General features: G+C 35.2%; 1 protein-coding gene across 1 annotated transcript in view; it reads left to right on the top strand.

Annotated features, from left to right (window-relative positions):
* Positions 1–7,655: 7,655 nt before the first annotated feature.
* Positions 7,656–22,927, top strand: part of LOC137650450 (uncharacterized) — a 41,655-nt gene continuing 26,383 nt past the window's right edge. Inside the window, exon 1 of the mRNA XM_068383676.1 lies at positions 7,656–7,715. The gene's annotated coding sequence lies outside the window, so the exon portion shown is untranslated. The remainder of the gene's footprint in view (positions 7,716–22,927) is intronic.

The raw sequence follows: 22,927 nt of genomic DNA, 5'->3' as shown, positions 1-22,927 counted from the left end.
TCTATAAGACTTTCACTCGAGCCATGGAATGTAAAATGTATAAAAGCTGAATGTTTATATGTATTTTTTTTCCAGTTTTCCCTTGGAAAAGGGTTGATGTTATCATGCGAGCGAGAGCATCCCCATTCGTCTGCTAAAAAGGATGACTGACACGCTGCAAATGGATTCCATTATCCATCCGAAGGAAGAGGCTGTGTGTGTGTGTGCGGGCGTGCGCGGGCGTGCTTTTGATTTTGTGAGGTGAAAGAGAATGATGGAAGGAAGTTGTAATTGAAAGAAGGATGGAGGAAAACGCAAATTTCGGAGACGAAAATTTTCAGAAATTTGTAAGACGGGAGTAGAAAAATAAGGAAATGAAGGTATATGTTTGAGAGAAGGAGGAAATGAAATTGTAGATAGAAGAGGAGATAGAGAAGGGAAGTGGAACTGAGCATTTGATTTTGAGAGAAGACCATAGTGAGGGAGGGAAATGTAAAGAACAAATTTAAAAGACCAAAAAATTAAATAAATTTTTGGTATGTGTAAGAAAGAGAGGGAGGAGAACGGTAGAATGAAGGAATAGAATGAAAGATAAAATCTTTGTATGGAAAATTAAAGATACGAAGTTTAGAGAAAAAAGAATGAAAAATACAAATTTGGGTGAAAAAGAAATAAAAATTTAGGTGAAAAAAGAATGAAACGAATTTAGGTGAAAAATAAATATGCAAATTTATTGTAAAAATTAGTGTACATATTTTTGAGGAAACTAAGAAATATACAGATTTTTGGTTAAATTAAAATTCAAATTTTGGCAGAAAAATACAATAAGGTATAGAAATTGGGTGAAGGAATGGAAGAAACAAATATATAGCATCATACTTTATCAAATAGGGTTGTATATTAGCCTATAATAATAATAATAATAATAATAATAATAATAATAATGAGGATATGGTTAAGATCATCATAGCCCGAGAGGGAAAGGGTTCAAAGATGCCGGGATGCTGCTGCGGTTTTAACGATCATTACAAACAGGACAGTAGACCTTTGTGTGTCATGATGACCCCCCCCCCCCCCCCCCTCTCTCTCTCTCTCTCTCTCTCTCTCAGCGTTTATATGTGTTTTTGCATTTTGTAATACAGTATATAGTATACTGTACAATAAACATTTTGGCATCCTAATGCGTGTTAATAGAATATCTCTCTCTCTCTCTCTCTCTCTCTCTCTCTCTCTCTCTCGGCTTTTTTATGTATTATTGCACTGGATAATATACAGGTATACTGTAAAATACACACTTTGGCATCCAAATACATGTATTAACCCTCTTAGTTAATAACATCTCTCTCTCTCTCTCTCTCTCTCTCTCTCTCTCTCTCTCTCTCTCTCTCTCTCTCTCTCGGCGTTGTTATGTATTATTGCAGTGGGTAATTTATACTGTACAATATACATTTTGGCACTCAAATGTGTGTATAATCCATCTTAGTTAATATGATCTCTCTCTCTCTCTCTCTCTCTCTCTCTCTCTCTCTCTCTCTCTCTCTCTCTCTCTCTCTCTCTCTCTCTCTCTCTCTCTCTCAAATTTTCTTGACGACCTCTAAGGGCAAAAGGGGCGAGCAGAAGCAGTTCAATTTAATAAGAATCTTGATGAAAAGTCTCTCAAAGGGTTGTTTGTTTGGGCGAAGAAATTCCATGGCAACCCGCAGAGTCGTCTTCTCGCTCTACAGCTATCTATCTATCTATGTATCTATCTGTCTGGTTATCTATTTATGCATTCGTACGATAATTCAATATATATATATATATATATATATATATATATATATATATATATATATGTGTGTGTGTGTGTGTGTGTGTGTGTGTTTATAATAGCATATAATGTCTGTAGCATAGGAATGCCATCTATTTACTGACGTATTTAATAATCATATAAATTTTCTAATATTTTTAGTTATTGTACTTATCGATTATACATTTATCTGTAACGCACGGGCGCCCTCACACACACACACACACACACACACACACACACACACACACACACATATATATATATATATATATATATATATATATAATATTTAATGTCTGTAGCATTGCAAACCATCTATTTACTCTGTCTATTTCAGTCATAGAATTATTTACTTCTATTTCGTAATAATAGAATATTTGTTAACTGATTCAGCATTTGTGTCAGGCCTCCTCGAAAAGAATTTGTTAACTGATTCGGGTTCCATGATGTTCCATGAGACCTTCATCCAAATTGTTTATTGTTGAAGCAAAGTAAATAACTAATCAATTGAAGTCGCATTTTGTATGTATTAGGGTGGGCTCATAAACAAATATCAAAATTGTGTTTGACGCTAGTTGTTTAGAGAGGTGATGTAAACAGATTTTTGTTTGCGGCATCGTTGTTTTCTTTTCTACAGCAGTTTTTGGATCTGTCCTTGACATTATTGATATGTACAGTATATATAGAAGCGAGGCCAGTGTCAGTTCGTTTTGTACCATTTTTATTTTCTAAATACAGACTTGGTAAGAAATACAACTGATTTTACATGTTGAAATCAGTAATACCTTATTTGAAGCTCCTCTGTTAGGTACGCACACAGTTTTAAAATTATTTTTATCCGCCGTAAGATGTATCCATCATTTGGTATGGTAATTTGATTCAGAGAAAAATGAACAACATGCTAGTTACGGTTATATTCATAGTTCATTTGTTAAATCGGGGTTAAAGCCCCTATGGAAAAGCTTCCACAACATTGTTGGCTTCATATACTTACAAAGGGACACTTACCTTCATCATGGTTCGAACCCATTCACCTTCAAGTTGCTTTCCATTGCTTCTTTAACTCCATGTTTAACACTTTCTTGCCTTATCTCTCATCCAATTTTAATTCAGTATATTTACTCTAAAATGCCAATATGATTTAATCAATTGTATTCATGCACCATTCGTATTTCCTTTTAACGTGGCTGATACTCAAATTTACTTCGGAATTTCTCTTCATCCAGACGTTTTCAAACTCATCGTTTAAAGTCTGTGGTTTCTGTTCAATATTTATAATAGGCTGTATACCATAAAAGTATCCAAGTAGTGACCAGACAGGTTTGCATAACTAATTGAACTCAAAATTTATTAGTATTTCTATTCTCAGCAAATCAGTATACACTCGCTGCGATCCCCCTCAGTCGACTGACTATATTTTCCAGTAGATTTTACCATGATACACATCTAGATATTTCATCAGTTTGGATTCAACATCAGTATTCCTGCTGGTAAGACGAGAGGAGCCTGTTAACCACTTTTTAACTACATTTTAAAAGGCGTTCAGTGAAAGGTGGTTTTTTAGTCTACTTCTTGCATCATTTGGTACTTTTATGGTGCAATGTTAATATTTTACATATTTTCAAGTAATATATGATAATTGTGGGTCATTCTTGAGAAGTCTGTTGTTCTCGGAATCTATTATTAAAAAAATTATGCAGCATTTTTTTAGAAGAATTAAAGAAGTAAAATTTAGATGCTTTGAATGTTAGAATTTGATAACTGTGGTTTTGTTTCTTATTGCGCCATCCGGGGCTGAGCAGCATCAGTTTTGTTTACAAAATCCTTTTTTTGGGGGGGGTGGGAATTTGATGTGGACAATGATTAACCTGTTCCACTGTCCCCTACTTCGAAATAAAAACTATGTACTTCCTAAATTGATAACAAATACAACAAATGTAGCTGTTTTCAGTTCACCGCAAGAAAAAGGCCTTATGCATGTCCTTATTCATGTCTGTGATTTGACCAGATTTTATCTCCACGCTGGCCCCTGTGGATCGGTGATGGTGGTGAACTTTGGTCTGATCGCTCACAGCAAACCAACCTAGTATAGGTGGCCCTAGCTTGTACAGCTTTGCTGATCATGACGATACAGAAACTCCTTCACCGTGTTAAGGTATCTCCATTCAGAAAGGCCAATTGATAAATACCTGAGATAAATGTTTTGGAATGATTTTAGGTATGAAGAACGAACATCTCAAAGTCTATATATATATATATATATATATATATATATATATATATATATATATATATATATATATATATATATATATATATAAATATTAGTGTCTCCTTAACAATCAGGGCTAATTATGTCATTCCCAAATAAGTTAACGTTCTCTGGAAAAACACACGAACTGTTACGCCACAAAACGCCAAATTAAAATGGAAATCGATGCGATCTCTGGTCAGACCTGCTGTCAAGGACTTCCACATTTTTACGCGCCAAGATTCAGCTTCTTCTTCTTCTTCTTCTTCTTCTTCTTTTTATTGTTCATCTTACGGCAGCTTTGTCCCTCAGGTACTCTTTATATCCGGCTCATGACTGAGTCATTCTCTTTCTCTCTCGGAAATGCAAGTGGTTCGCGACAACTTTCACTTTTGCGGAGACGATGTGTGTCTGTATGTGTATGAGAGAGAGAGAAACAGAGAGAGAGAGACATTTATTGATATAGTAGTATGATCTGGCTTTTCAAAGTGTGATCATTGACGCACATAATATAAATTTTTGCTAATAATAATTTCTTTATAAGCTAGTTATGAAATCAACTTTGAATGCTACAACCATGAAACAATTTCATATCAAATGGTCAAATGTTATGGTGAAAAATACTTACTTGGATATGATAAAGAAAACATTCTCTTTATGAGAGAGAGAGAGAGAGAGAGAGAGAGAGAGAGAGAGAGAGAGAGAGAGAGAGAGAGAGAGAGAGATTGCCATAAGCTGTGACCCATTGTAAACGTGGTTTCTGTAGTGACCTTCATTCCAGCAGTGACTGGCCGTTGTTGGCCGTAATCAGCCTTACTTAACTGAAGCTAATCGCTGTTATTATCCGGTTCCTAAGACTGGTTTCTGGCATATGTACCATACCGTTTGTTTCACAATGATGGGCCTTGGGTCCAACGCCGGTTCATACAGGAGTTTTGACGTAACAGCCATTAATAGAAATTTGAATTTATAATTTGCCCTTTTTTTAAAGGTGGTTCTGTGTATTTTGAAACTTTTGTATAATTTTCTTTATATAGGTGTTTTGCAATAGGCAAAGAAAATGTATTAGCTTGGCCATTGGCTGAAGGTAGCAAGCTAGTGAAATTTGTTTTATCATTAATACAAATTTGAATTTATAATTTGCTCTTTTAAAGGTGGTTCTGTGTATTTTGAAACTTTTAATTGTTTATTTTTATATAGTATTTTATAGAGGTGTTTTGCAGTAGGCAAACAAAATGTATTAGTTTAGCCATTGACCGAAAGAGCAAACTTGTGAAATTATTTTATCAATAATAAAAATTTTAATTTATAATTTACCCTTTCTAAGGCTGTTATGTGTATTTTGAAACTTTTAAGTGAATTGTTTATTATTTTTGTATAGTTTTTATAGAGGTATTTTGCAATGAGTAGATATTTTTTATGTTGACCAGGCTGACATAAATCTGTTTGTAGTTTATATATGAATGATGTTTTAATGTTGTTACTGTTCTTAAATATGTTATATTTTAATTATTCATTACTTCTCATATAGTTTATTTATTTCCTTTCCTTACTGGGTTTTTATCCCTGTTGGAGCCCTTGGGCTTATAGTATCTTGCTTTTCCAACTAGGGATGTAGCTTAGCTATCATTAATAATAATAATAATAATAATAATAATAATAATAATAATAATAATCCTCATTTATTATTTTGACCATTGGCCGAAGAAGCAAGTTTGTGAAATTTTTAATTAAATTAAATAAAAGTGAAATATCAATTTAATTCCAGGAAATGAAACAACGATGAGTAATATTGGAAAATATTTGTTATTCATAAAAAATGAGGCGCTGGCTATTTGTAGTAAAAAAAAAAAGAAAAAAAAACCACACTGAAATTAATTGAAAAAGGGAAAGTGAAGCGCATCTTGGTTCTTAAAGGTGTATAAAATGAAACTTAAGATATTGTATAACTATTTAAATTTTAGAAATTATTATGACCTTTCACAAAGATTTTTCAAAATGATTTTATATCTATCGGTACAGGAAATTTTCAATGAAAAAAAAATTTCAGTTGACCTCACTACTACTACTACTACTACTACTACTGTTACTGTTCTTAATATATTTTATTTTAAATGTTCATTAATTCTCTTGTATTTTATTTATCTCCTTATTTTCTTTCCTCACTGGGCATTTTTTTTCCTATTGGAGCCAATGTGCTTATAGCATCCTCCTTTTCCAACTAGGGTTGTAGCTTAGCTAATAATAATAATAATAATAATAATATTAATAATAATAAATGAAAATTAACCTAGAGTTTATTTACTAGTACACCTGATATCAGGACCACATTTTATCTTTCTTGGTAATAGCAGTATGACCTACTTATCAGTTTTAGGTAACATTTGACCGAGCCATATTCGTATGAGAGGAAATGAATGCATTATCTTCCTAGGATGATCCCCCCTCCGCCCTCTTAAAAACTGGACTAACTTCCATAAATACCCAAATGAGACACGGCTTTTCCCGTAACGCGTGACGTCATACTGGTAGGCGGGGCTCAGGTGGACACGTCACATCTTTCTCAGAATGCCCCTCCCTACTCTCGGTACATCACTGTTCGAGCCCTCCTTTCGTTCTTCTCCCCCCCCCCCCCCCCATTCTCTCTCCCCCTCCATTTTACGCTGACCCTAGCGAGGTCAGGCTGCGGTAGAATGTACAATGGACTTACTCTGATTTCAGGTCCAGGTCCTTGTTACCTTATTTGGCTCATTCATTGACGTGTTTGACTCCTGTTGTGTTATCAATTAATCAATTATCTTGCTCCTTGGATAGGTCTACTGATATCTTACTGTATATATATATATATATATATATATATATATATATATATATGTATGTATGTATATATATATGTATATATATATATATATATATATACAGTAACCCGCAATTACTTAAATATATTGAGATTAGAGTGATAAATACGTATACTGTAAATAAATTAGGATTTAAAACTTTTATTAATATAGTATTCACAAGTCGATGTACTTTTTTATGAAAAAAGCATGGATAGATTAATAGTAGAAATTGCAATTGCAAATACAGTATATGTAAAATAATGAAAAAAAATTATTCATGTATGTTGTAAATTGTAAGATTGTAAATGTGTTTTTCATAATAAATAAAAAACAAATATTTCAAGCATCTGCTATTTTCATTTCATGATTGATGAGCTGTATTACTATAAAATATAAAAGCATTAGGTCTAACGATGCGCTAAATTATGCGAGTTGATTTTCAATTTCAAATGCAGATGCAGTAGTTAACGTACTAATATTTCTTAAATCACAAAGTGAATAAACTGACGTTGGGAACATCCAATTTGTGTAACTGTATTGCTCAAGTCAGCACATACTCAGGTGATGTGATGTGACTGCTGGAGTCAGCAAATAATCTTTTGATTTCGCCAGCAACAGGTTTTTGTATAACTGAAAATGTTAGTGTAAACAAGTTTCGTATATTTGTGGTGGTCGTGGGGATGTTTTTTTTAGGAGGGGGGGGGGGGGATGACCCAGGACAGCCTTATGGTTGGGGGGGGGGGGGGGTACGACAGGCTCACTGGCTCATTTTACGTTACGTCGCTCAGTTTGCGTCTGGCTTCCTTCGAGTGAAGAGCTGTGTAGCGCGCTCGGTCTATGCCCCTCAATTCGTGTGCGTCAGGTTTTTTATGATTTATCGTGAGATTTGTGAAGTTTCATAATTACGATCGGATGTATATTAGTGCTTTACATACATACCCATGCAATGGATGAGAGCTGTGCTCTTGGTTATTTGCTTTTGTGACCGAAAGAAGTTTTTGCTTGAGACGTGGAAAAAAAACTTGGAGCCATTTCAGTGGTGCTCAGTGATGCGTTGCTCTTTCCCCTTGCTTGTAATTTATTTGCTTTTATGTTACATTGCTTGTTTGTATTACATGAGCAACAGTGTGTCACATTCAAATTCTTATGGTGCCACACAGCGGCCGAGTAAATCGGTTAATGAATGGACTAGGCCTAAGCTATTCACCAACTTTTAGGCCTACGAACTGACGGTAAACTTTGGAGACTTTTGGTGATTGCAAGTGGACGAAGAATCACATTTTGGTATAATTGCTTTAAAATTGTGTATTAATATATTACCATTTGTTACTAAGGAAGGAGTTTGTACGAAACATCTCAATGGAAAAGACACCTGTTTCCAGTTGATGGTCTTAGTTCAGCTCTTATTTTTCCTCTTGGAACAACTTTAGGCTTTAGTTAGGTTTGTTTCCGCAGAACCCTGATTGATATTCCTATATGAAAATATATTTATTATTGTTATTATTGCAATCCTTAAAGATTTGTTCCACAGATATAAAGTATGAGACTTAAACCTGTAGGCCGATGTTTATTTTTTCTCAGAATTATTAAAATTACTACACTGAATATTAGGTTTTCAAAACTAATTTTGATAATATCATTACTAGAAAAAAAATTACACTATATACGCAGTCCCGAAATAAAATTAACCATAAAACTTTTAAAATGAAGTAGAAGCAAATGCATAACCCAGTTGAGTGGTTGATGATCATGGTTGCATGATATCGATACACTTGCATTTATGATCAAGAATTTTCCATTTTGGGCATTTTATGAGGTTTCGGTCAGGTTGCTTGTTTCAAATTGGGGTCGGAGGTTTCGATTATAATGTTCATTTTTATATCTTTGTTGTCTTTTGATGTTTATTGCATTGCATAAAGGTGATGGGGTCAGAGTTCTGGACAAATGAGAGGAGCATTTTCGGGAAGTTGTCTCTAGCTTTTCGACTTTAAAAAATACATGATACATAGGTGTGAATTTCTCATGTAATTTATTATTCATTGTCTACTGTGAAGCATAATATTACTATAGTGAAATTCTAATTAAGTTCGTTTCATTTACTGTGTATTAAATAGTTTTGATGCTCTGTTATTCTGAGATAGTATCATGTAAAGAATTAAGGATTGTAGAAATTCAATTTCAAGTTATTCATGAAAACATGGCAAAGAAGTGCGTGATCACCAGTATTAAAAATACATTAACTATTTAGGTTAATTAAATTCACTGGTGTTTGTAGCGTAAAAAACTGAAAGCTTCCCATATTTGCAATCATGTAATTTAGAGGAACAGTATATTTTTTTTTCTGGATTTTGACCTGTGAAAAGTTAACGGGATGAGTAAGAAGGTGACGTCAGCGGTCGTTCTTGTAATTTGTTTGCTTATTTAATTCTTGGCAATTGTTTTATACATTCTTGTTTAATTTCTCCTTACGCGAATCCCTAGATTTGTTTCTTTGAATTTTGCTAAATATTTTTTTTCTCTATATTTATTCTCCTGAGATCTGGTTAGATTTAGAACGCCTTATGAATTATTGTTATGTAATTTGATATAGACTAGAAATTGTATGAAATATACAGGAAACTTAGTTACGGAAACCTGTTTAAAAATCATTAGGCATGTGGGTAGAATAGTAATGTCCTAATCCCTCATCATGGCGATTTTTGGATAGAACGTGGGCTTTTGGGTTCCCCCACATCACACTGTACAGGGGCATTAGGTCTGATCCCAACCATTTATACACAGGAAGCTTTAGCCAGCACATTGGGCAGTTATGGTAATGACCCCCTGCTGTGACTCAACTCTCACACTCCTCCTCCTCTTTCTCCACCCATCTACCTCCCACTCTCTCCTTTATGGATGATGCGAGAGATTTTTCTTCTTCGCCTTCTATGGGTATTCCGTCTTGATGCTCTTGTAACCTTTGCACTCGATTAGCGTATGGATACTGATGTGCGAGTCCAGTCTTGGATGCATTTCAGAGATACGTGTATTACTTATCAAAATGCTTGGATATTTATTTGTTTTTGTACTTGCTTGGGTTGTATCTGAATTTAGCTAATTTCTTAGTTATAATTATTATTATTATTATTTTGTATAATTAAGCTATTTAATAAGTAACTTCAGTTAATTTAATTGTTTTCAAACTCGACGTATTTCTAAGAACACGATAGTGTGCAAGGAAGGGGAATGGCAAATTATTTAGAAGGTTCAATGTCATGCTGATGAGTCTTTGCTGTATGTAGTATGGCGGCTTATGTGGTAGATATCTTGGTTGGGGTCCATTTGAGAATTTGCATAGGGCTATATGTATGAATTATTTACACTTATTTATATCCAAAAATTATGTAGTATAGTTTTTTCACAGCTATATCTTAGTATGCAGTCTTGAGGTTAGTTATTATTCCTAGTTTATTTTAGTGTTGGTGGTTCTGGTATGGGCTAAAATGATGAGTAATGTGTATGTTATTACATGCCTTATTAAGTTAAAAAGGTTTGGGTATTCACTGTAGTTGTTTTTCTCATAGGTATTTGTAAATATCATCTCTTATTTACTCTGTTCGTATTCCAAATTCATCATCGTCTTGGTGTTTCCGTCATGAGTAATTGCAATGAATAATAATGAAGGCATTGCTATGTCGATGATATTGGGTACGATTCTCTTCGATAATTTTATTTTTTCATTATTATTTCTGACACAGCTACATGTATTGATAATTGTCTATTCCGCTTGACCAACACAATGGGTCTACACTAACTCATGCGTCAAGAAAAATGTCTCACTATTGATTTCAAAGGTTTCTTGGAATGTTGCCTGTCTAATAACTTAAATTGAGTTTTTCTCTTTCGCAGATAAATGAAAGCCTTAGAATCACTTTCACTCAAGAATATTTTATTATAGTTAAAGTAACTTCATTTTATCAATTTTCTTTATACAGATTTTGTGAATTTTAATTATTGCTATTTCTGTAACTGTAGTAGCATCAACAATTTACATCTGTGTCGTCATTATTGGATTATTTTCTAAAATGATCTTTGTTTCTGTGGTAATTTTAGGAAATACCAGAGAGGTGAAATGTTTCTATTCTCATGATTGATGTTTATAAAAAAGAAGTGTGTGTCACACTTGAACGACCGAGTGAGCAAGTGACACTAGATTGCTTTTTAGTGGATTTGTCATCGCTGCTAGAAGATTACTGGCAAGGGGATGGGGTGGGCAGGGGGGGGGGGGTGCGTTTTAATGCCGTTGTCTTATCTGTTAATTCAATTTATTTTCATATTTAAAATTGATTGTATCGATGTTGTTGATCATTCCTTACATCCATCCACATAAAGGTGTTAATTGTGATGGCAGGATTAGTTCTTTGTACAATGTTGTAGTAATTGAGTTTTGTTGTTATATATTTGTCTTTGAGGAAATAAGTTTTTTAAGTGTTTAAGGGCACATTTTTATATGAATCTATTTGCAGTCTAAATTGAATAAAACTTAGCCATCATGCTTAGAAAAATTGTGTACATAGATGGACTGGTTTAGAATGCCAAAATGTATGAGTAGCAATTAAATTTGGGAAAAAGATTGTTGAATTTTGCACTTGATTTGCATTGATAGTCACGGATGATCGCATTTTTTATAATTAGGGAGTCTAATGATATAATTTACACATTTTATATATATATATATATAAATTTATATATATATATATATATATAATATTCCTTATTGTGGAATATTTTTTATTGTTTATACTTTCACCATAGTCTCCCAAGGTGTGCCTGCCTGATATCCATTGAAAATAAGTCGTTTATTTTGTGTGTGACGGATAGGCCTAGTGAGCTCCGGGCAGTGTTGTCGTTACGTTTGAAGTTATGGGCGAAATATGTATAAACCTACCTGGAATCGGCACATAAAAGGGATCTTTAAAAGAGGGACGCCATCCATACACCTGGAGGATACCCATAGGAAGCCTCAGGTTAGAGGCGGAGGCCGCTGTCTTTTATCAGCAATTTCTATGGGATATGACATAGCTGGTTCCTCTTCTCGTCGACCTATAGAATGTGATGGAGGTCCTTGTGTATTTTAACTGTTTTTTTTAGGTTTAAAAAGTGTTTGTGGTATTGTAATGAAATTGATGATCATCAGAGACAAATATAGCATAATTAGTATTGTCTTCTTTCCCACCATTGTCCCTACATTAAGGGGTCGGTTGCCTGCTGCGTCCTCTCCAATGCCTTCTTTCATAGACATCCTCTTTAACCAAGCTTCTTTCCATATTCTTCACCTTATCTCGCCATCTAATTCTGTCGCCCTCTCGATCTTCTTTCCTTAATAGGTTCTTCCCACATACCCTATATACTATTTCCTGTATGGATTTATTTTCATTGTTGTACATTTTGTTTGCAACTTGTTTCAGTTGCTCAGGTTATTGTAACAGTAAAAAACAGTGGAATATGATAAGAAACTGTTATTTATATCCTAGTTATGGATAAAACGTGTCAACATCTAAACATTATTTTTTTCCCCCACCGAATTCCTTGAGGCCTGCGTTGCTATTCACGTGGCCGCATTAGTGCTCCATTACTAGCCAAGCGTGCCTTAGGTAGTCATGCATGCTTTAGGGTATTCTGGTATTTCGCCCTGTCCTCGGAACAGTGGTGTTGGTATTGGCACGAAGGGCACGCGATGGCGGATACATATGCTGCTGCCTGCTTGCCGCGTCGACAGTTTCTTGCCGTTGCAGAGGGTATGGTCTAGGGGAGGGGAGGGCATTGTTGCTGTTGCCACCTGCTCTCTCTCTCTCTCTCTCTCTCTCTCTCTCTCTCTCTCTCTCTCTCTCTCTCATGCAAACAGCGACGGGAGAGCTTTCGTACAAAATAGACTTCAATATTCATTTATTTCTGTTATGTGGGCCCTGATCATATACTCGATTTTGTTTTATCTATTCGTATACATACATACCACTATATGAGACATTTCAAAATATAGGGTTTCACCGCTGCTGTGCTTCCATCATATAGTTTTGGATGTAATATTCTTGGTCGAGTCTCTCTCTCTCTCTCTCTCTCTCTCTCTCTCTCTCTCTCTCTCTCTCTCTCTCTCTCTCTTTCAGTAGGTTGTTCTGTCGCGTATGACCGAGTAGAAGAATTTTAGTTGATTAAATTTGGTAACAATTCCGTCACGCTAAAAGGGAAAAAAATCATTCTAGCTGGGTGTATATACCTTGCGATTAATGGGCCTTTGCAGAAATTTATTTTTTATGTGGAAGAATTTTGAGTTGCTGGAATGTCCATTACACTATTGACTTTCGGATCTTGATTTGAATACTTGGGCGGTCACGCCAACCTCCTCAAAAGTCACACTTGTTCTGGTGCCATTTCAACCCAGTCTTCATTACCCCTATCTCTTTCTTTTTCTTTCTTTCTTTGTGTTTCTTCCTGACTGGAATCGCAAGTGTGTTTGTCCCAAAACTTCGCACATATTTTGAAGATTGGGCCCAATATGCCGAGAAATTTGCTGACTGCACTTTTTCTTAACAACTTTAAAACAAAATTAGGCAATCAGCATTCAAAACTCTCTCTCTCTCTCTCTCTCTCTCTCTCTCTCTCTCTCTCTCTCTCTCTCTCTCTCCTCTTTTTGTTCAGACCTTCAGAATGGTATATTTGTACATGAAATTATTCATCTTGTCATTCAGACAATTAGGATGACGGTGTTTGTATTTGTTTAATAATAACTCGAAGACAATGGCTGTTGGCTACAATGTTTGTTTTCTTTTTCAAAGACACTAAGACGTTGTATTCTAATGTGGTAATGTTCCGTTCCTCTTCCAAGAGGAATTTGACTTTTTTTCCAAGGCGCTCAAAGAGGACGTTCATCTTCTTTGGTAGATGCATTATGAGTAATCCAACGCGGGATAAAGATGATGGCAATCAGCTTGTTTATGGGCGTGTGATATCACACACACACAGCATGGGCGTCCACAGCTGTTACACCCACACGCCCTCGCGTCGCTTTACAAAAATAAGGGTCGTGTGACGCAAGAAGTGCATTACTTTTGAATGAACCATCGTATCAAAGCCCCTCTTCTGTGATGTGAATAAATATTTCAGTCTGACTTCTGTTTTAGTATTTGTCTCAATCTGATAAGTGAAGGTTCCTATAAAAATGTCGGGTGTTTTTTATGATTCTTTTCTTGGAATTGATGATTTTAAGTGGTTTAGTTTGTATTTTTGCTTTTCTTTTTTTGTGTAATTTGTACTTTTGTCATTTTATCCTGCTACTTATCTTTACTTCGATAGACATCTTACCGTTTGCTATATTGAGTATGTTTTATTTTATAAAGAATCGCTCATGTGAATGAAGCTATCATGTTGCTTTACACCCTTTACCCCCAAAATCAGAAATAATGGTATTTGGAAACTGCTGTTTCTTTACGTTTGGGTAGTTCAGATTAGACTACCCTTATGCTAGCACGGGTTCTTGCGTAAGTGTGATATGGTTTAGAATTGATTATGAATTCTGTTATAGGCCTTTTCTGCTCTAGGTGCCATCACCATTCCTGTCCTTCCCTTCCAACTCCATCTAACCTTCCTGAGTATATATATATCTATTTTTCATAGATTCACTCTCCACTTGCTGTAACTTCCCAATCTGATTCATGGTTCTAACGTTCCAATTACCTATTTTGTATTTTTCTTTAGTATTTATAACCCGGGAGATTCTTAGTACCGGGCTATGACCAGGACTGGACATAGGCTATAATATATAGTATATGATATAACATTTCTTTGTATTGCTACGGCCTATTCAAATAGATATATTAATTAATTTTTTTAATATCATTATTTCATAAATTGAACGCTGTATCACGGCCATACCTTTTCATTGAACTGCTGAGGTGTACGCAGGAAGGCGTATATTAAGCGTTCAGCTTTAAGTGGGTGGGCAAAGAATTCGCACATCGTCGAAGAATGTGGAAGCAGCCGGGAAATGATGGCGAGATGTTTTTGACAGCTGATTGGATTGTCCTGAGAATGGAAATGAATTGAATGTTTCTCCCGGGCCGTCTATGAATGGGCAATTCGCTCGCTTCCACGTCCCACCATTGGGCAAAACTTTAGCGTTTTAGATTTAGTAATGCCATATTAGTCCATTTCTAGATGCCTGAATTAATTTTCCAATAATGTGCCTTTATATTGAGAGGTTTTGCTTTATTTTCGTGATGGAAATAACCACGATCATAATATCTTGCGATTCTGAAGTAAAATTTTGCCCATTGTTACATCAGGAGAATGTCAGGGAAAGTTTGGATAATTGATGCCATTCTGTGCTATTTCCTCATTGAGATTCTTCTCCTCTCTGTTTGGTACAAGGAACAATGTCCCGGGGTGGAACTTTAAATACCATTTGTTGTGGCTTCTGTAAATGTCAGAATTATCTGATTAAGGTGGGGGAGCCTCCTGTGTCGATTGCCCAACTCCATAGGCTAATTGAGTGGATAAACTACTTGAATGCTGAAGTTCGGGGCGAATTTCTCTCTCTCTCTCTCTCTCTCTCTCTCTCTCTCTCTCTCTCTCTCTCTCTCTCTCTCTCTCTCTCTCTCTCTCTCTCGTTTTCACATAATTATTGGCGCTATTTCTGCTGCGCCTTTTGTGGAAGAAAATGTTCTTTGTGGTGTTGCAGTCGTGACTTTGAGGATGTCTCCAAGATACCTATTGTGTTGCATTGCATCCAAAGCAGGAGTTTTTCAACTCCCTTACATTATATATTTTATTCATCTTTAATTATGCACTTGTACCGTGACCCGTCAAGTTTTTCTCATCGGTTTCTAGCCCGTTTTGGGTCAGCTTACGAAGTTAATCTTCATATGATGTTCGTATCTCTCTCTCTCTCTCTCTCTCTCTCTCTCTCTCTCTCTCTCTCTCTCTCTCTCTCTCTCTCATATTGCAGCGTCCCCTTTCCCCCCACCACAATGGCAGATAAGTGCTTGTGTGTTGGGTTGGGGGAGTAGAAAAAAAGGGAGAAAGAGAGGAAGAAAATAGTAAGAGTGCTTGCTCCTTGTGTTGCAAGCAGAGTCCTCGTGGGTGTGGAATAAGCCTGAGATAACCCCCAACCCGCCAACTGTCGGATCCTTCTCGTTTTCAATCATTTCGTTCTGAATTTCATAATGAATCGGACTATAGACATTATCTTTCTTAATAATCTTTATTTATTGAATTTTCTCAATTATTCGCCATGTTATAGAGCGTGGTTTTAAAGCTTTCGTATGTCTGCGTGGTCTGAGTAACCATGACTGAAGGATAATACGAAATGCAAAGCCCATGAATGTTTTATTTGTATTTTTTTTTTATTCTCAGTGAAAAATACTTCATTTCTTCTCATATGGCCTATATGTTAATGCATTTTTTGTTTTGTATTGTCTTGATGCCTTTGTGAGAAGTTTGTTTACATCGTTTAATTCATGTAAACATACAATATATATATATATATATATATATATATATATATATATATATATAGTATAATATATATATATATATATATATATATTTAACTACACCGCCTGTTGCACGGCTTCAGTTACAGCGTGCAACATGAAAGAACGTTAATACATAGTCAGGAACGACATGGACCTGAGGATTTACGCGGATCACATGACGCGAGACGCAAGGGGCAATGCCGTCCTAAAAGAATACAAATCCTTAAAGGGAGAAACATAATAGAATTCATCTCATGCATTGCACATGTGCATTTTGGTGTACGCACCCCGCCCCCCGCGGAGATTTTGCAGTCTGTGCAATTGCTATTTATTTATTCTCTTTCTTTTTTTTATTTTTTTTTTCACTGGTTTATTATTTTTGTTGGAACTTTCTGTGCAGTTTAATGGTATATCAGGGGTGTTCCGTAAGAGTATTTGCATATCATGAATGATAATGTGCGTAATAATAACAGTAATGATAATAGTAGTAGCAATTGTACTACGGTCCATCCATTAGCATGGAAATTACACGGCTTTATTTTTTAATGCGGTGTAAAAATTATAACCTTAATTGATGGTATGTGTTTTAAATTCATGATTATTCATATAGCTAATCCTCGTATGAATTGTAGCGTATGGGGGAGTCACACTCGTTCTCTTTCTCTCTTCTTTGGTTTTTCATGTTTTGATTCAGTTCATCTCATGGATAAAATTATTTCTTTCTATTATCCAGCCTCCTGGATAAGATCACAAACTCTGAGTTGTGATGGCTTCTGTGGTAACGTCCCTGACTGGTGATCGCCAGACTGGGGTTTGAGTTCAGCTCAAATTCGTTAGTTCCTTTGGTCGCTGCAACCTCACCATCCTTGTGAGCTAAAGATGTGGTGTTTGGGGCAGCTATTGCATAACCCTCCTTGGTCCTAGCTTGGGTGAAGTGGTCTTGGGCGCTGATAGTATGTAAATATGGTCAGTCTCTGAGGCATTGTCTTGCTTGGTAGAGCAATGTCACTGTCCCTTGCCTCTGCCATTAATGAGTGACTTTTAAACTAATGTTCAATTCTCAAACTGTATGTAAAAAAACGCTATCGGGACCAAACTCTTAAATAATCTCTCTCTCTCTCTCTCTCTCTCTCTCTCTCTCTCTCTCTCTCTCTCTCTCTCTCTGTCCACCTTTGTTTTTCACGTGGACCGCTTTTATTGCCTCTCTTTAACGCAAGTATTCCTCCCCGGCAATACCCCAGACTCCGTACTCCTCATTGTCCTACCCCGTCTTGGGTTTCCTTCACTTTATTGCTTGGTTCGAGTTTTCCTGGTCCAGAAAAAAATCGTTCGTGTTTCCATGGTTGTGCCAAATTGCCCATTACACACACACACACTCTCTCTCTCTCTCTCTCTCTCTCTCTCTCTCTCTCTCTCTCTCCTGTACTTCACTGTAAGGGTCATAGTACCTTTGATGAATTGCAGGATCCGATTTCCTCTTGAGAAAACGCATTTGAGATCATTATGCTTTTCTCATTTCTTTCTTTCCTTTTGAAAGAAACCGAAAGCAAGGATTAGACCCTCTATTTACCTAGTTAAATTTTTTCAGCATTCTTCCTTTACATTGTTGAACTTCTGTTTTTTATTGAAATTTCCTTTTTCTCGTGGCCTTCATCACGATTACAGAATACTCTCGATTAATTTTTTTTTTTCTTTTTGTCCTTGCAATAATTTCTCAAATTTCAATGACCATTACTAGATATGCATTTACTCCCATGTCTGTGTATAGCTTTAAAACAACCTCGACCATCAACAAAGTTTCCTCCTTCCGTATAGTATGAGCCTTTTTCCTCACGATTAACGAGATAGCGTGACCTTGCACACGCGTCCACGCGCGCCAATCTTATCAGTTGGTAAGTGGATTACGGCAGGTGATTGGCCCCCGTTCTGTTTATGGATCGCTCAACGATTGCTATTCTCTTTTAATTAATCGGCGTGTCTCTTACAGACCCTTTATAAAAAGTCATGTCTTCTGTTGCTGTGGAGTCTTCGGAAAGCCATTTAATTCCTCATTGCTATGGTATCAGTTTAAATGAATTTCGCATTTATTGCTGTGTTTTTTAGATCATGCACGTACCCCATGCTGCGATTTCAAAGGATATTCAAGGGCACAGTCTTGGATTGTTATTTCGGAGAAAGACTTTGTTCAAAACCTTTGTTGGAATCTCTGTGGAAATCTATTTACACATCTATTCTTTTGTTTTTGAGTATAAGAATCTTTTGGTACAACCTCGGATGTATTTTTGTTTGCACTGCCAGCGCTGAAGTTTCATGATAAATACATTTGTTGCAGAAGATTTATTTTGATACTTCTTCATGCAAACCTCTGCATAAGCAACTGTTAACTCTGAATCAGACAACGTGATTCTTTTAGATAACAACTATATATATTATATATATATATATATATATATATATATGTTGATTATTTACAAAACTGCCCATCATGAAGTTGTTGGTTTGATTTTTTTATGTTATCGATTAGATTTGTCATGATTTTTTGTGTGATATTTTTATATCGCTTACTACTCAAGAGTAATATTTTTTTTTTATTAAAAACAGGTTTTCAACACGGGAATACGTTCTAGATTATATAGTAATATTGGATGAAATGATGCATAAATTTTATTAGTTTTATGAACAAATATTTGTATCTAAATTTCAATATAGTTTTATGAACAAAAATATGTATCTTGAATCAATATTTGTTTATGAACAAAGATATGTATCTAAATTTCAATATAGTTTTGTGAACAAAGATATGTATCTAAATTTCAATATAGTTTTGTGAACAAAGATATGTAGCCTATCTAAATTTCAATATAGTTTTGTGAACAAAGATATGTAGCCTATCTAAATTTCAATATAGTTTTATGAACAAAAATATATATCTAAAATCAATATTTGTTTATGAACAAAGATATGTATCCAAATTTCAATATAGTTTTGTGAACAACAATATGTATCTAAAATCAATATTTGTTTATGAACAAATATATGTATCTAAATTTCAAAATAGTTGTATGAACAAAGATATGCATCTAAATTTCATTATAGTTTTATGAACTAAGATTTGTATCTAAATTTCAATATTCTCTTTCTAAAATCCAACTATCACACGAAAGCTTTCTTTCATTTTACACTACTAAAGTAATTGTTATTATTTATAATTTTAAAGATTTTCTTATTGAATAAATTATATCTCTTTTTGGGTGTGGCGACAGTGACCCTTAGAGGAAGGGTCGGAGTAAGGGGTTAATTTTAGGTGACACATTTGACCCGTTGCAACATCGTGCAAGGTCGCCGTGAGAGTGAGATTTGTTGACATGTTTATGGCAAAGGGAAAGGGGCCTTCCTCTGGCACTTCCCTCCAGGGTCCCTTCCCTCCTTTACCATCGCTCGTCTTTCATTTTACTTCTTTTCATTTTTGATAATTTTTTTTATTGCTTTGTTTTCGGTATTTTGGCTTTTATTTTCAATTAGGGTTTAAAGTTATTTGGAGGATTCTATGTGGTTCGTTTTTTATATGCTTATTATTTTGAAAATAGATAGTATATATATATATATATATATATATATATTTCTGTTTATATACTGTATATATACTGTATAATTACATGATGTATGTAGAGAGAGATATTAGTTCTTTTTTATTTCCCGGACAAATCACCATCAGTATTTTATTATACGATGTTTCCTCGTTCCCTTCTTAACCTTCTTCCTTAATATTATTTTGATAATGTTCGTGTCTTCTGGAAATTTAAAGATCCAACTATTTTTTTATAGAAATTATACGTAACCGCTCCATTCATACCTCCTTGGCCATCGTGGGAAAGGTTCTTGGTGTTTAAGAATAATTGCAGTTATTATTATTGCTTAAGGGCCTGAGAAAAAAAATTAGTCCTTTGCTCTTTAAAGCCGATTAAATCTAATTTTATGGCGCTATGATTATGCGATAGAGTAAGGCGACCTCTGGGTAGCAGATTGGATAAATAGGTTAAATATGAGAACGTTTTCTTATGCATTTGTTAATACATAACGGTTTAATTTGGGAAGTCCGGTTGAATCATGAGTGTTATTTGTTACCCTTTTTTCTTTCAATCTTTGCAAACTTTAATTTTGCATTTTGATGTAATTTAGATGTTGTGTATTAATTTACATATACGTGCAAAGTTATTTAGCTTTGTAAATTTGTACTGGCCTTATATGGATACCGTTATATCGTTCTCATTTATATATGTGTGACTTATCTAAGAAAAAAAAACACGGGAAAAAAGAACTAGCTTTCAAGGAATCCTTGATGTACAGTACTTCATCTTAGACTATGTAAAAACTAGCCGTGAGCTGAGCACTTTTTTATTTATACTTTTGTTTTATTTTTATCTGCTTGAAGCACTGCCATTGTTTGGCTCCCTTTTACTACAACTACGTCCAAAGCAGCGAGAGTTGTTTTATGATTATTACATGTTACAGTTCGTAAGTGGATACTGGGTGGATCTACCAGTTTTTATCAGCGGGTTGAACCACTCTGAAATATATTTCCTACTGTTTCTGAACAAAGGAATTGTGCATGGCAATTTGCATAAAAGCTGTGTCTTCTTATTATTGTACGATGGGTTTTTGGGTCTATTTATCGAGTACGTACGTATGTAAGCCTTAATGTCTCCCCCTTGTCTTAGTGGTTTCCATCATTTACCAGTAGATTTGCCAGTTTTATTGGCCTTTGGAATATAAATGGTTAATGTGTTATATCCAACTCATAGCTGAATATGGTGTGTTTTATGGTAGTGGGGCTGTTTTGTTATAATTTCTATTATTGTAATTTCTTGGTCTTGTGAGGAAATTGGATGTGCAATTCTGTATATTCTTACTTTTCGTGTAATTTTTTTTTCAACTATATATTTAACTCTTTAACAACTTTGATAATACATAAGTGTATGAAAAAAAACCATAATGACCTTCATTTCCTACATTACCCTCATGAACGGAATGTGAAATAGCCATCGTCTTCTTCGGGAACAGGATGACACAAATCCATATCTCATCGGAACAGGATACGTCGTAAGCATATCCTACAGGAGCAGAAAATCTAGCATTCATGTCATACTCGAGCAGGATATCTTACAAGCATGTCCTACAGGAATGAGATGCTTAGAAATTTTCGGATATCCGCGAGCGGAGAGAAAGGACTGAAAGCGCTGCATTATACAGGAGTTGGTCAATCTGTGTGCATTATGCCCGGCAGTCTTGTTGCAGCTGTATTGTCACATCGGGGGGGGGGGGGGGGGCTGCAAAGGTAATGCCAAGGGGAATCTTGTTAAAGGGACTTGGACACCGTTACGGGGCAGGTCACCCCGCCCTCAGACAAGGTCGATATCGGCGTAAATAAAACAAGGAGCTGCCTTAAATTAAAGGAGACTGGAGCGCTTCGAAAATACTGGACTGTGTCGTAGGGCATATAAAGAGTAGATCATTTTTGTATCATAGGGAAAAAAATTGTATATATAAATGTGTTGTTTACTCTGATAAGAAATGTCACTTTAAAGAACAGAAAGTTAACATATGGATGTATACATACACCCATATCTATAGTTGAGAAAAATATGTTGCCTTTTTTTTTTGTAACAAAATATTTCCAATAAGAATGAGACAGGATATACATTTTATATAGTATTGTGTCAGAATTGCTATAACGCATATACTTACCATAACAATGCTACGTAATTTACAAACCCATGAAATTAAAAAAAACGTAAACTCCAGTGATTTTCATTCGTAGAATGTGCCTGTCTTGCTGTAATTGTGATTGACTACACAAGATTCGTATACCTGCATGATTTACATGCAGACGTTTGGCCCTAGATTTCAACTAACCCATAAAAGAGGCTGAAAAACATTGCACTTCCTTTTACATAATTTCCATTTGATTTGTCCTTCCTTTTCTGATTTGCTAGATAAGCCATCATGTTTGACAGTCCCAATAGGGCTGAACACTAACAGAAAATGCTATTTTCTACCAGGCGTCCATGATGACTTTTTCACTTTAATCTTTGCCTCCTTGATAGGAGAGATGGCGATGCCACCTTTAATCCGCACTATTGAGATCGCGCTATCCCGAAGATTCTAAAATTTTAATCACTCCATTCGGTTTCGTTAAGGGGAAACGGGGCGGGAGAGAGGGGAAAAAGGGTTTCTGGGTCATGCCCTCACCTGGGTGGTTAGGAATGTTTTATATGGGATATTTGAATTCATTTGATGAAGAGAGGAATTATTTACGACTGTCTTTTTTTTAATTTGATCTCTCTCTCTCTCTCTCTCTCTCTCTCTCTCTCTCTCTCAGTGTATTAAGTATGTGTTATAGATAGAAAAGGAAAAGAGACATTTCTACCCTTAATATCTGTTGGAATTGCCTTCAGAGTATTATTGATTAATTTCATATTCTCTGGTTATAACTTATCTCTTAATATTTACTTTCAGGTTTTTTTTCCAGTAATTATATATTTTTTATATTTCCGTT

This window comes from Palaemon carinicauda, chromosome 12 (genome assembly GCF_036898095.1).
Source record: "Palaemon carinicauda isolate YSFRI2023 chromosome 12, ASM3689809v2, whole genome shotgun sequence".
In the NCBI taxonomy this organism is placed as follows: Eukaryota; Metazoa; Arthropoda; class Malacostraca; order Decapoda; family Palaemonidae; genus Palaemon; species Palaemon carinicauda.
The sequence above is the reverse complement of the archived record's forward strand: the minus strand, read 5'-3'. Positions and strand labels throughout refer to the sequence as shown.